The following is a 15,936-nucleotide window of genomic DNA, read 5'->3' as shown; positions in this document are numbered from 1 at the left end:
AGACAACTTTTAATCGAACTCGGTTCAAAGAAAGCGAACTTCTCACGCTCCTTATCGTCCAACAAACAGTCGTCTAACAGCACCACGGTCGTCTACACGATCAGCAGCGTAAACAGCAATCGAGGACGACACCACCACTCGAAGCCCTCAGTATTCTCGGAGTGAGAATCCAAAGGGTAGACTTTGATGGAATTGGTAGAGAGAAAAAGGAAAATCGATCGTGTAGAATGAACAAGCAAGTGGGAGAAAGGGATGACTATTATATAGTCGGGTGCTTGTCGTTTAGATCGGGGTACGATCGTGTAGGTTTGGCTAAGCGGTCGTCTATCAAATGGTAAGCCATCATTTAGTTCTGCTCGGCGTGCTAAGCGAACGTGTAGTAAACTTAATCAATCGTTTAGAAATCGCGGGCAATCGTTTAGTACACGGTTGTACGATCATTTAGGAAGACGGACGCGTATAGGCTCTCAACGCTAGGCGGATATGCTTTCACACTACGAACGATTTTTCTGATGCGTGTGTCTATAAAATGAAAACTATTTTCATTTTTATTCTTCAGTTACAAGAACTGAATCGAACTTCCCACTTTCGCACGAATCCGGAGAAAAACTCGGCCAATTATCACATAACCACCTAATTAATTAATTAATATAATCATATTATATTCTTAACCTATAGTTTAATATCATATATCAACTATAGTGTTTTCTCCTCTACTTGATATAAATCATATTTATATCTAATTTTCTCCAAAATAATGTATCTCATACATTTAGTCAATTATATCATATATAATTAATCAGTTCAATTATATCATATATAACCAAACACCCTCCCTCTTGTCAATTTGAACATTTCAAACTGACCCAAAAATTGATTCTCCACTTTATCCAAGCTACAAAGGGGATCTTATGGACTTATGGCTCGAAGCTCCAATGGTACGTGAATAGCTGGCTAAACTCTTTAGCCACGAGATCCACCATCCATTAACTGCCAGACATTCCACTAAAGACCGACATCTGAACTCTTTTTACTACAAATATATTTTTGTGTCCATCAGATATAACCAATCATGAGTACAATGACCTTTCACAGATGCTCGTAAGTACAGTTGGGCCAAATTACCGTTTTGCCCCTGTAGTTACATCTCACTTTTTAAGTACCACCGATCCCTCTAATAAACAATACAACATAGTCCAACTATGTGAAAATACCTCTTGGGCCAAGAGAAGGTGTGTAGCGCCACATCGTTCAAGCCCTAGAATCAAACCTTAAGAGAGCTATTTATCTACTTACCCTGCTTCGAGGAAGGAATGAATTCCATCTTGTGTAGCTGAGTTCCCAGCTCCCAAATCAAACAAATCCCCGAAGTAGTAGGTTTGAGTCGGCGGCCTGGCCACTCGCACCCATGCAAATCAAAGGACCGGCCTCAATGGCAGGAGTTCCCAACTCACTCAGGATTGAGGTCATGTTACCTACGTTCATCCTAATGAAGTGAAGTCTCTGTCATAAACAGTGTTATATAACGAAACGTTAACACTTCGTGGTGATGTCTTATATAAACTCTTTGTATAGGACGCCCCCGCTTGTATGTCCCCTACACGAATGGTCAGGATCAGAACATCTGTGACAAGTTACAATACTTGCAATTATTCCACAAAGCGGGCCGCATCCGTAGTGTTATGAGGATAAGGTTTCCCTCTTATATCCATGTACTACAGACCATTTTGGTTATCACTTAAGACATGATCCACTTGTATGTCACCACATACATGCTTAAGTTACATACAGATAACTAGGTATTTTAAGTTTATTGGTTTGTGGTAAAGCAAATAAAACATTCAACTGAGCAAAATCAAGAAGTGAAGTAAAATATCATATATTATACATCACAAGTGTTTGTACAAACTGTTTACAAACTACAGAAAACAAGACTTTAGGGCATCAATCCCAACAAACTTAGGTTATGTAATAAATAAAATAGTTAGTTTTAATAGTAAATAGTCGTTATAAAGAAAAGTGACTATTTTCGTGGTCCAGTCTATTTGCAAACTTATTGCACAGGATGCCTCCACTCACATGTCTCAACATGAGCGATTTGTGGATCACATCGTTTCTAGCACTTTACAACACTTTGTAACAACTACAAGGTAGGCCGTATCCAATAGTGTTACCAGGATGAGATACCCAACTTCATCCCTATACTTATTAAACCATTTAGGCTATATACTGTTAACTTGATCCTGTTTATGTCATTACATACAATTACAGTATTCAGACTATAGTCATGGATATGTTTATTGATTTTCATAATAGAATGCAAAATCAACAATTTCTTATTATTGATAAATAGAATGTTTAACACGAATTGCGAGTTCTAGGACATTCCCAACAATCTCCCATTTGGACTAAAACTCCAATAAGAACAAATATATGCAATATAATGTTGAGAAACATAAAGGGAAAATACAATAAACTAAGGCATCTCTAATACCATAGATATTCTCCTACTTGCCCTAGATTACACTACTCGGAGTCCCAGTCCAACTAGGTGGCCCTCGAACACTTTAGCCGAGAGGACATTTATGAATGGATTAGCAAGGTTGTCTTTAGAGGCAATCTTTGTGACGATCATATCTCCTCTGCGCACTATCTCCCGGATGAGATGGTACTTTCTTTCAATGTATTTTCCTAGTTTGTGACTCCTAGGTTCTTTTGAGTTGGCAACAACACCACTATTGTCACAATACAGTATGATAGATAGGTGCATATCTAGAACTACTTTCAAATCAACCAAGAATTTGTGTAGCTATACTGCTTCTTTAGCAGCTTTACATGCAACCACGTATTCTGCTTCCATTGTGGAGTCAGTGATACAACTTTGCTTAATGCTTCTCTAAACTATAACTCCTCTGTTAAGAGTGAAAACTGATCCTGAAGTAGATTTCCTAGAATCTACGTCAGTTTGGAAATCAGAATCAATGTATCCTGTAAGGATCAAATCCTCAGGTCCATACACAAACATATAGTGAACGTTCTCCTTAGATACTTGAGGATGTTTTTTATAGCAGTCCAATCACTGTGTCCTGGATTGGATTAGAACCTGCTGACGATTCCAATTGCATAGCATATGTCAGGGCATGCACACAACATGGCATACATTAAACTCCCAACTGCAGATACGTAGGGAATTCTTGTCATTTCCTCAACGTCTTGAGATGTTTTAGGACACTGTTCCTTCGATAAATGAATTCTATGCCTAAAAGGTAACATACCTTTCTTGAAATTTTTCATATTATATCTTGACAACATCTTGTCAATATAAGATGTCTGAGATAATGCTAATGTTATATTCTTTCGGTTCTGAAAGATTTGTATTCCTAGAACATACTAAGCATCACCCAAATCTTTCATTGGAACTGTGTTGCTAACCATCTCTTTACGTCAGGAAGGAAACTTGTCTCATTCCCAACGAGCAAGATATCATCATCATAAAGAACTAAGAATGCTACAGTTTTGTTGACTATCTTCTTGTATACACAAAGTTCGTCAACATTCTGTTCAAAGCAATAAGATTTGATCGCAGTGTCAAATCTTATATTCTAGGATCTGGATGCTTGTTTCAATCCATAAATGGATCGATTAAGCTTACAGACTTTCTGTTCCTGCCTTTTTCGAAGAACCCTTCTGGTTGAGACATAAAAATACTTTCATCAAGATAGCCATTCAAAAAAGTTGTCTTGACATCCTTTTGTCATATCTCATAGTCATAATATGTGGCAATGGAAAATAGTATTCTTATCGATTTTATCATGGCAATAGAAGAAAAATTTCTTCATAATCAACTCTTTCTCTTTGGGTAAAACCTTTTGTCATGAGTCTGGCTTTATAGGTCTGTACCTTGCTAATTTGGTCTTGTTTTCTCTTGTAGATCCATTTGCAACTTATAGGTGTAACCCCATGTGGTTGATCTATAAGCTCCTAGACAGAGTTGAAGTACATAGACTTCATTTCATCATCCATGGCTTTTATCCACTGTTCCCTATCAACATCTTCCATTGACTTCTTAAAGGTTAATGGATCCTCTAAGCCATCATCTTGTATGATGTTTTGAGTTTCTATTAAACCCATATAGTGTTCAGGTTGTTGAATAACCCCCCCACTACGTCGAAGCATCCTCAATTCTTGGGATGGATGTGACAGGACAACAATTGTTGTTGATGGTCCAGCTTGATCGACTACTTTTGTTGATGTTTTTGTAGCATTTTTAGTCAGTTCTTTCAATATTAGTTTACTGCGAGGTAGATGATTTTTTATATGATCATTTTCCAAGAATGTAGCGTTTGTCGATACAAATATCTCATCTTCTTGGGGATCATAAAACAATCCTCCTTTTGTTTCTTTGGGGTATCCTACAAATAGGCATAATTTCGAACGTGTTTCCAATTTCTTAGGATTATATACCAACACGTGTGTTGGACAACTCCAGATACGAAAATGACATAAACTAGTTTTGCGTCCTTTCCATAATTCACATGGTGTTTCTGAAACACTTTTTGAAGGAACAATGTTTAAAATAAATACTGCAGTCTGTACTGCATGCCCTGAAAAGAATTGAGGTAACTAAGCATAACTCATCATAGACCGAACCATGTCTAACAAGGTTCGACTTCTCCTTTTTGTAACACCGTTTTGTTATGGTGTTCCAGGTGCTGTGAGTTAGGATTGAATTCCATGATCTACTAGATAGCTCTAGAACTACAAAACCATATACTCACCACCTCCATATAACTCATCATAGACCGAACCATGTCCAACAGTGTTTTAATTATTTTACTTAACAGATTTTCAGTCTTAGCTTTAAATTCTTTGAACTTTTCAAGAGTTTCAGACTTATGACTGATTAAGTAAATGTAGCCATATCTAGAGTAATCATAAATAAAACTGACAAAGTACTAATAACCTTCTCGAGCTTTAACATTCATCGGACCACATAAGTCTGAATGTATAAGTTCGAGAGGCTCTTTGGCATACAGACCTATGTTAGAAAAAGATCTTTTAGTCATTTTTTCCTCAAGACATCATTCACATGGAGGTAAAGAACTATCGTCTAACTGATTTAGATGACCATTTTTTTATCAACCACTCAATTCTGTTGAGATTAATGTGACCAAGTATGAGGTGCGAAAGATAGGCGTTAGGAGAAATTTTCCGCTTCTTATTATGAGTCTCAGCCGTTTTAAACATCTCTATATTTAAAATGGCTTTCACTTCTGTTGGTTTTAATATGTACAAATTATTTTCAAGTCTTGCAGAACACATATGAACACCTCTTGAATAAACAAACACTTCATTACATTCAAAAGATACACTGTACATATTTTCTAGCAGACAGGAAATGGAGATTAGATTTCTTTTCATCTTAGGTACATAGAATACACTCTTAAGTAAGATAAAAGAATCTTCAAAAAACAACTTTACATCTCCCACTGCTTCAGCTAAAATGACTTCACCCGTTCCCACCTTAAAAGTCATCTCAAGTTCAGAAAGTCTTCTCCAAGAACTAGTTTCCTATAGAAAAATGCAAACATGATTAGCGACACCTGAATCCAATATCCAGGTGAGGTGAGAATTTTCCACTATACATGTTTCAATAACTAGTAAATCAGATTGACCTTGTTTTGCCTTTTCTGCTTTTTTCCCAGCCAAATATTTTGAGCAATTTCCTTTCCAATGCCCAACTTCTCCACAATGGAAACATTTTCCTTTGGGAGTTTTGTTTTTTTTTTTCTTTGCAGTGGCTTTCTTTTTCCCTTTTCCTTTCTTCTTCATTTGTACGGTTTTGTCTTTAGAAGAAGAAGAACCAGACTTCTTATCATCAGTGGGTTTTGTTCCTGATGTAAACCCCTTATAAAACTTCTTAGGTTTTGAAATAATGTTTATTTTTCCTTCAGTTTCATCGTTGATTGATACTCCTTCAACAGTGTCGTCAAATTATAAGTGATTTTGTTCAAACGTTTGTTCTGAACGACAGATAACTATCCGAGAGAGATTCCAGTATCATGCTCACTTGTCTCGTCTCATCTATCATCGCCCCATGAGCCTCCGCAACATTAAAATGAACCAGCATATCGAGAACGTGTTCTCTTACGTTGGTTCTAACTTTCATGCACGTAATATAGACATACTTGATGGCTTCATGTCTAACAGAAGATGACAGTTGCCCGAACATCTCCTGTAATGATGTCATTATCTCATGGGCGGTGGGCATGACCTCATGCTTCTTGTTGAGTACATCCGATATACTCGCTAAGATATAGGCTCGAACTTTCTCATTTGCTCTCACCCACCCATCATAGACATCCTGAACATTTCGGGTGGCTGTTGAACTGGGAACTGGAGGACATTACTCCATCAACACAAACTTCAGATTGTCTACAACTAATATCGTATTGATGTTTGACTTCCAATTCGAATATCCCTTTCCATTAAATTTATCATAAGCAAACAATTGTATGATTGAGTTCGATATTACTGAAACATTTTAAACAAACTCTATTAAATATGCATCTAAATCCATTTTTAGCAAAAACAATAAAGTACCTAATAAATCTTTATTTATTTGCAACAATACTTTAGTGATTTAGAACAAGCTACCGAGGGGCAGTCAAGAATTCCTTCACAAAAGCAAGATAGTTTTTTACCAAATACTATCTCCAGAATAACTCATATTCTGATAGTTCTTTTGGTTATCGTTTTCGGTTAAGATCTTTACTAATAATTAGTAATCTTGTAAGTATGACCCGCCATTTTCAGATCTTATAGAATGGTATGAATATGCCTTCGAAATAGAAGACAATACCCAAGACGGAACTATAAGACCCTATTCATTTTACTGAAGCCTGGGTTGTTCTAAATCCTATGTTACAACCCTCCGAGGGGATCGTTACGGTTAAAGCTTGTGCCGCCTAAAAACGACAGCAGGTGCAATATAAGAATCTCACGGTTCAAACTAATGGAGGAGGCCGTAGGACAATATTGACACATTTCCTTCACCCACTTACTATGAACTACCTCCCTCATTCACTTTGTTATTGACCCATGCAAACACTTTCCGAATGGAGCAGTCGCGATAAAAGCGACACGAAGCCGAGCATGGATCTCACAGTGTGAACTCTTGAGTACGTGAGAGCTAATAACTATATATCAAATATATTGTTAATCTCCCACTAAAGTGTTCTAAATGTTTGGGTATTTTACTTAGGTGTATCGGCTAATTTAAACAACCTAAGTCTAAGTGGTTTATCCAAGTATAATGCTTATAATTGGATTTAACCTACAATGTCTAGGTGATAAACCATTTTATTACCTCACATCGCTCACGCAAGCTCATAAAATCAGTTAACAACGCTCAATCTTTCAGTTATAATCCCCAGGTAGGAGATGTTCCGTAAACCATCAACTTAAGTACCCCCAACCTTAGACAGGTTTATGAACCGATATAAGTTTTAACCAAATTTATAAGGTAACAATCTATTTTAGCGTTTAAAACTAGTTGTTAACCTGAGTGAGCATGCAACTGTTCTTTGTTATGGATTTTAAACTTCTAACCCAATTTTATAACGACTTATAAAATTTTAGACATGCTAAACATCCACAATATTCAACAAAGGCATTCAATATTTAATATAACCATTATATTAAATATAACCGTAACATGCATACTATATATTATAACATTTATAACATACTTTCAATGCATGTAACATGCTTCCTACGGTAGGGTTTTAAATCTACATGGCATATTGTATGCACATACATGAATTATTTAATTATTACATACATCACATGCATAAACAATTAATACTAACTGATATGGTTTTAGTTTTGGCATAAACAAGCAAACAGAAGCCTAACTATTACAAACAACTTCAAAACCATCTTTGAACCGCTCGAACCGCTCCAAACCGAACCAAGCATCTTGAACCGGACTGGATGAGTCTACACTAAACCAACAAAGTCTGAACCAGACCAGCCAAAAATCCTTTGAGGCTGAATCGGATTGGACCTCGAGAAAATCGATTTAACCGACTGCTCTCTATCTAACCTCAAAATCTTGCTAAGGTTGTTCGTGTAACACTGAAGGCTATCGTCTAACACCATCGCCTTGCGTTGAGCTGAGGTACACGATCACTTAGTGTCTTCTATCTATCGCATAGTGCAATAGTTTAGCTCTCGGGTAGAACTACACGATCGTTTAACACCATTGCATAGCGCTTCATATCATCGTTTAGTGTCCGTCGCAACTACACGATCGCTTAGTTCCATCGCATAGAACGTCATCACGTTGTTGAGTGTCGAGGCTACACAATCACTTAGTACCATCGCATAGAATGTCATCGTGTAGTTTCGCTCGCGCCGCAGCTACACGATTGTATAGTGCCATCGTATAGCACTCCTAATGCATCGTTTAGTTCCCACGCAAAGTTATACGATCGCGTAGTGTTATCGTATAGCATTTCGACACATCGTTTAGCTCCCGCAGGTACACGATTGTCTAGCGTCCAACATTACAACGACCAACAATCATAGCTATACGATTGTCTAGCTTTTCTTCACATCGTGTAACACCTGGAACTAGACGATCGTTTAGCAACTGAACCTCAAAGACGATTTTGAGCAGAAGCTAAAAAACTGGAACAACAACTCGGCCTTCTTCACTTGTTTGTTAAATTACATATTAATTTCAACTCTAATGACTCTAAATAAATTATAGACTCTTGATAACATATATAAGCTCATGAAATAAGAGCCAATTACAAATTTAATTGAGAAATTAAAAAGAAATAAAATGTCAAATCTCAAAAAACTATATTAGTGCATCAGTTTCATATATCTCATGAAAAACACTCACTACACCAAAATTAAACTGAATTGAATGCTTATATGATGCTCTGATACCAATTGTAAGAGTGTGTTAACATGTAGCGAAAGTAACAAGGATCAATAAGTATTCAAATTCATTAATTTTGACAGAAACTAAAGCATGCTCATCTAAAATAAGAGGGTTTGTAGTCATACTTTTGTAGAACTCTTCAAGATCTCGATCAGCAGCAGTTGTCTTCTCCAGAGAACACCGTGAACCACCTTAAAGTATTCTCCACTATCCTCTTGGAGTTTTAGAATGAGTTGTGGGTCTCAAGAACAACTTGAAGCAACAGAAAACCAGAGGGAAGCTCACTACACTAGCACACTCGAAAAACTCCTTTTTAGCCTGAAATTTTCTCTAAAATTTCAACTGATTTGCATGCCTCAAATTCACTCAAATCTTCTTTATTTATTGCAGGTGAACATGCAAAAAAGAATGTTGCATGACTTACAGCTCATGCTTGGAGTAAATGAAGATGAGAAAATGGAGTTTGTGTGAGCATGAAGAAGATGGGTAATGGAAAAACTTAATTTTCTATTTTTTGCATGAATTTTAACTTTCCAATTTTTCTAATATCAAAACAGATTTCAAAATTCAATTTTGATTTTAAAACTGAAAACATTATTAAATAATCATTTAAATAATTCTAATTAATTTAATATCAAATATTAAATTAATTTTTGCACAAATTCATCTTTATATATTTAAATATAAATTCTCATATTCCATTTAATTTTAATTTGAACATTTCAAAATAACTTCTCAAGCTACTCTAAAGCTTATCCATTCATGAGCTAGTAGGGAGACCTCGCGTACCTAAAGATCATGGGCTTCAACGATCCGAGATTAATCGGGTAAACTCATTAGACCAATCTAACCCCCATTTGTTAACTAATGGGTCACTCCACTATAGTCCATAGTTGAACTCCCCTCATTGTAGATATAATATGTCCACTTTATATAACCATAATCAGTAAGTCGATCATTCACAGGTTGTTTTTAATCACAGCTGGGTCAAGATAACCGTTTTACCCCTGTGAATACATCTTGTTCCTTAAGTTTCCACTGACCTTTTAATGAACAATTATGATTCATAACAACTATGAATCAAGTCCTTTCTCTATCATGAGAAGGCGAGGCCCCAATTGTTCAAGACCTGGAATAAGAACTTAAGAGAACAATCTATCTGCTAACCCTAAATCGGGTAGGAGTGAATTCCATCTTGCAAGGCTATGTTCCCAGTTATTCATCTGGTCTTATCCCCAAAACGGGAGGTTTATTGAGCAGTGTTGTTGGACTACTCTCACCACTTGCAGATCAAAGGATAATCCCGAACAAACAGGAGTTCATAGCTAGCTCAGGATTAAGATCGAGTAAACCTAGGTTATATAATAAATGAAATAGTCCGTTTTAACAATAAACGGTCGTTATAAAGAAAAGTGACTATTTTCGTGATCCAGTCTATATGCGAACTCATTGCACAGGCTGCCCCCACTCACATGTCTCAACATGAGCGATTTGTGAATCATATCGTTTGTAGAACTTTACAACTCTTTGTAACAACTATAAAGTGGGTCGCATCCAATAGTGTTACCAGGATGAGATACCCAATTTCATCCCTATACTTATTAAACCATTTAGGCTATATACTGTTTACTTGATCTTGTTTATGTCACTACATAAAGTTATAGTATTAGGACTATAACCATGGATATGTTTATTGGATTTTCATAATAGAATGCAAAAACAACAATTTATTATTATTGATAAATAGAGGTATATGAATGAATTGAGATCACATCTGAATGAGATGGATCCTGAAGACATGAAAGTATTATTGAGAAAGACTTAAAAGAAGTAAAAGTTACCATCTATACCAATAAGGTCCACTTTCCTTTTCAGTGGCTCAATTATAGAAATTCCAAAGTTAAGTTGTAATGACCCGAGTTTAGGAGGAGTACGTGAATGAACCGATATCACATCTGAATGAGAGGGATCCTGAGGACATGAAAGTATGGTTAAGAAATGCTTAAAAGAATTAAAAGTTACTCCCTATACTAATAAGGTGCACCTTCCTTTTCGGTGGCTCAATCATAGGAACTCCAAAGTTAAGCGTACTTAGCTTGGAGCAATCCTATGTTGAATAATCCAAATTGTTCGGGTTGTCATGTCATTTGAATACTCCAGATTTTTTTCTCTCTAGACTCTCAATTTTGACCTATCTTAATCAATCTATCGGTAACAATTTTTATAGTTTTAATCATTTAAGTTGGGATTAATATTGGAGTTGATTCTTATTTGGTAGGATACAAATAATTTTTTTTTTTTTTTTTTTGCAACTTATTTTTAAAGTATATTCATAAATAACTCATTACATTGAATTTAATTCCACTAAAAGCAAAAATGTTTAGTAAGCTATATATATAAACACAACAATGTAAAGTTAGCGAAATAATTCAGAACTAAATTTTTTTTTTCCTTTTAAGTATAAATTTATTTATTCACTAAAAATTCAAACAAATATCATTTTTTACGGTATATAAATATCAATATTAAACTACAAATGCGATGGTGACTGCAGAAGGATGGGATTCGACTATTCGAATTATTGGCACGTGAATAAAGAAATTGCATTCACATTTTATAATATAAAATTGGAAAGCTCCATAAATTAAGAATAGATGATTTGTTATTTTTGTCTTCTATATCTTATTTTAAATAAATAAATAAAGAAAGAAAAATCGTATATTCTTCCTTCTCGAAGCAGAGTGATTTTGCACTATTTTAGTGGTAAAAACATTTAAATATTTACATGCCAGCGTTTGGGAAACATTAATAAATTTTCTATAAAATTATTATTATTATTATTTTAAAGCGGCAAGATCAGATTAGAATCGATAAATCCAATTAAATTAAGCTAAAAGAAATATTTATGAAAAATTAAACTATTAACTAATAATTGTATCAATCTAAATCTCGAATTTTTTTTTAGTATATCAATTTTTACCATTTATTATACTTCATTTAGATACCAATCCAACATTTAAAAAAGTTTACATATATATAATAATAGATCTAAATTGAGTACTTTATAAGTTGAATTATCAAATTAGTACTTAAATTTACAAGTTTATGTTTATTAAGTCACTAAATATTCATTAAATTTATAATTTTGTATTTAATATGTATTTCTGACTTTATAAATCAATTATATTCTTAAACTTTCAATTTTATATTTAATAAGTTCCTTAATTTTCAATTCAACGATAATGGATCATTGGCATATTTAACATTTTTAATATTAAAATTATTAGACACGAAATTGAAAATTTATTAAACCAATTAGACCATAAATTCACAATTTAGTATTTAATAGATTAGTTAATTTTTAAAATTCATGAATGTATCCTATACAATATATTCATAGCATTTATTGAAATAACATTGATAATTTTTATGATGACGGTCAATTATTTACATTTACTACATACAAGTTTTAGGGCACAAAATCCAGCACTAACAACTTTTTATAACAAAGTGCTGAAAAATAGATTAGAGAAAAACTAACAAAAAGACCTATTCTTAAGTTGCTTTAACAGATATGGAAGAAATTTTTTTTCCAATTATAACATATTATAATTCATTAAAGCCCCGTTCAGTAATTATTTCGGTCTCGTTTAGTAATCATTTGGTTTTTTTATTTTTTTTCTAAAATTAAGTCTATAGGCACTACTTCTACCTCAAAATTCATTTTTTTGTTATCTATCTTTTACCAATAATTTAAAAAATCAAGCCAAATTTTTGTTTTTGTTTTTTGAATTTAGCTAAGATTAACCATCGTACATAAGAAAGATGCAAATCATTGTAAGAAATGAGAAAGAAATAGACTTTAATTTCAAAAACAAAAAATAAAAAATGAAATGGTTACCAAATGAGACCTTCATTTTTTGTTTTTGGTTTTTCAAAGTTAAGTCTATTTTTCTCAATTTCTTAAAATGTTGCATCTTTCATAAGGACAAAAGTTGAATTCCTAGTTAAATTTCAAAAATAAAAACAAGTTTTTTAAAACTATTTTTTTTAGTTTTCAAATTTTAGCTTGTTTAGAAAATATTGGTAAAAAATAGATAATAAAATATGAAATTTAGAGGTGAAATGAATGTTTATAGACTTAATTAAAAACAAAAAAAAAAAAAAAAACAAAAAATGAAATGACTACGAGGCCATTTTTCTTGTTTACATTTGTGATTTTGATGCATGGTAAAGATTATTGATGTTTGTTAGAAATGACTATTATTATAAAATAAAATTATGTTTGTTTTTCCATATTACAAGTTTCAAAAATGTTGATCGTACAAGTAAAATTTATCCTCGTTTCAAACATGTCAAATTCACAAGCTAATCCAAGCTCCATACAATCCAACAACCATATATATATAATTAACAAATAAGGTTTAGGATAGGGGAAATGAAAAAACATCTTAACGGTAATAGTTGTTACAAACTACAATCACATTACTAAACTTCCAATTTCATCAATCACATTCGTAACTTATAAACTTTTACGACTATTAAACAAAAAATTGTTTCATATTGAAAAAATTTAAGAAAGTGATGAGCTTCATGCACTATAAAAGGAGTCTGTACATTTGATTTCAAATTGTGTCGATTAGAAATAAAGCTTGAGCATGCTATTTATAGTCAAAATTTCTTGTGTAATTTCTAGTCTGACAGTGAAAAAATGGTGTAAGTAGTACAAAAGTTTTGTAAGAGTGTTATTATAATTCAGAGTGAGGAGAGAATTGTTTTGTGATTGTAATAATCTTTCATATGATGATTTTTCTTTTTGGGAAAACCGTGGTTTTTCTCCGAATTGAGAGTTTTCTTCTTAAATTCTTGTGTTTCATATTTTTGTTTTTTTTTTTAATTTCTTTTTTATTTTTCTGTTCATTTATGCCATAGGAGTGAAAGATTCTTTTTTTTCCAACAAATTTGATTGTAACAATCTTGTAGTATGAGGATTTAATTAAAACAATCCTTATAGTTTAGAATTAACTTTTGCATGTTGTCATAATTAAGCGTTCAATTGCAATAAGATTGTTTAAAAAGGTGATTTGATCAATTGAAAGTTTCAAAAGTGTGTTCCAATCACTTCTATCAGTTTAATTTAATCTTTTTAGTTAAAGAATAATATTTGTGTAAATTCTATGCATCCTTTTTCATCATGAATAAAAAACATAAATATATTTAAATAAAAAAAGAAAAAAGAAATTTTTTTACCACGTGACACCTTGAGATTGAACAATTAACTAGGTAGCACAGAGAAAAAATGCAATATGAAATGCATCTAAAGAATTTACCGTCTTAAACAATGTTCAAAGAGCATTTTAAGTTTCATTTGGAAATTTTTAGATTTTTTTTTAATTATTATTATTTTACCCCATTTTTGGATGGGTTTCACCTTCTCTAACGGTGTATTTTATTATTTATCAAATTCTGAAAAAACAAAACAAAAATCAATTTTAAAGACTATTTTTTAAATTTTCGAATCATTATAAAAAACACTCATACAACCGTAGGTAATGAAAAAATAATAGTAGTGTTTACCAACTTCATTTCTAAATAAAAAATCAAATAATAATTAAATCTGACTTTAATTTTTTTATTTCGTGTATAATAAATATCTAAATTTATGAATTTGTGATATTTTAGTGTTATCATTATTGTTACCATTACTATTTGACCCTAAAGTTAATGGTAATAGTAAATGTAACAATAAATGTGACCGATTCATATTTTTCATAGTAACAATATATGTAATGATAACGATAATGGTAACAGTAAAGGAAATGAATCCTACTAATTGTCAACAACAATTAGATTAAACATCATTTGTTCTTCAATCAAATTACGCGCTTGATTACAGATTTGAAGATGGGCCCCACACTTTATTATGATTACAAAACACAAGTAAACAACAACAAATGTAATAGATGAAAATCTACTTTTCAGATTATCATTGATGAATTACATTTAACCTGAGGTAAACATAGCCTCAATTCCACCAATTTCAATAATGTTCACGATTGAAGTTTACATATCTATTAAAAAACTTCATTTTTTCTCTCTCTCTTGTACATTTAAAAATTTTTATCTTCATAATTTTATACCTCAACTACTTATTCCTTAATTTCAATATATTAATTCTAAACTTCATAACTCAAGGAACCATCTCCAACCCTTACTTAATATCGGTGCAATGGTTTGTCGTCACAATTTCTATTGTTAATGCTAAGAAGAAAAGGAAAAAGAAAAAATGTGGGGTCCACGGCAGCACTAACTTGCCCTGTCGCCGCTTGGGATCCAATTGCTCGGAGCACCGACAGACAGCTAAGAAATCTAGACTATGAGTCACGCGCCTACGGAGCGCGTTGAATAGGTAATCTCACGCGCATATGTCGGTTATCCCGTGCATTCTAAATTCATAATAATTTTTTCGTTCCTTTTTCTTTTCGTGTGGTTGTGGCCGTTCATTTCCAATGCGTTGCCAACTCTTTTTCGTCACAAATCCCTTTTTCTAATATCTTAAATTCTCAATTTTCTCCTACTAAAAATAATAATAATAAATTACCTTATTAAAAACAAAACAAAACAAAACAAACAAGAAAGCAAAATAAATAAATAAATAACGATAATAATAAAAAATAAAAAATACAAATTCTGTATCTATAGTTTGAAAAAAATAAATAAAATTTAACTTATATGGTTTAAAATTTATAATTCATCTATTTGGTTTGATAAAAATCTTAATAACTATTTATGCGAGATTATCAAATTACAAAGATAAAATTGAAATTTTTAAAATCATAGAGGTTAAATTTTAAATTTCTCTAAATTATAAAGGCTTCACTAATAATTAGTTTAAATACTACTTTGATTTTTATACTTTTTATTTTTTTCATTTTGATCTCTATTTTAAATTGTGGTTTATGTTGGTCTCTATATTTTAA

The sequence above is a fragment of the Benincasa hispida genome, chromosome 10, assembly GCF_027475165.1.
Source record: "Benincasa hispida cultivar pf3 chromosome 10, pf3_genome.v1.1, whole genome shotgun sequence".
Taxonomy (NCBI): Eukaryota; Viridiplantae; Streptophyta; class Magnoliopsida; order Cucurbitales; family Cucurbitaceae; genus Benincasa; species Benincasa hispida.
Note: the sequence above shows the minus strand (reverse complement) of the source record.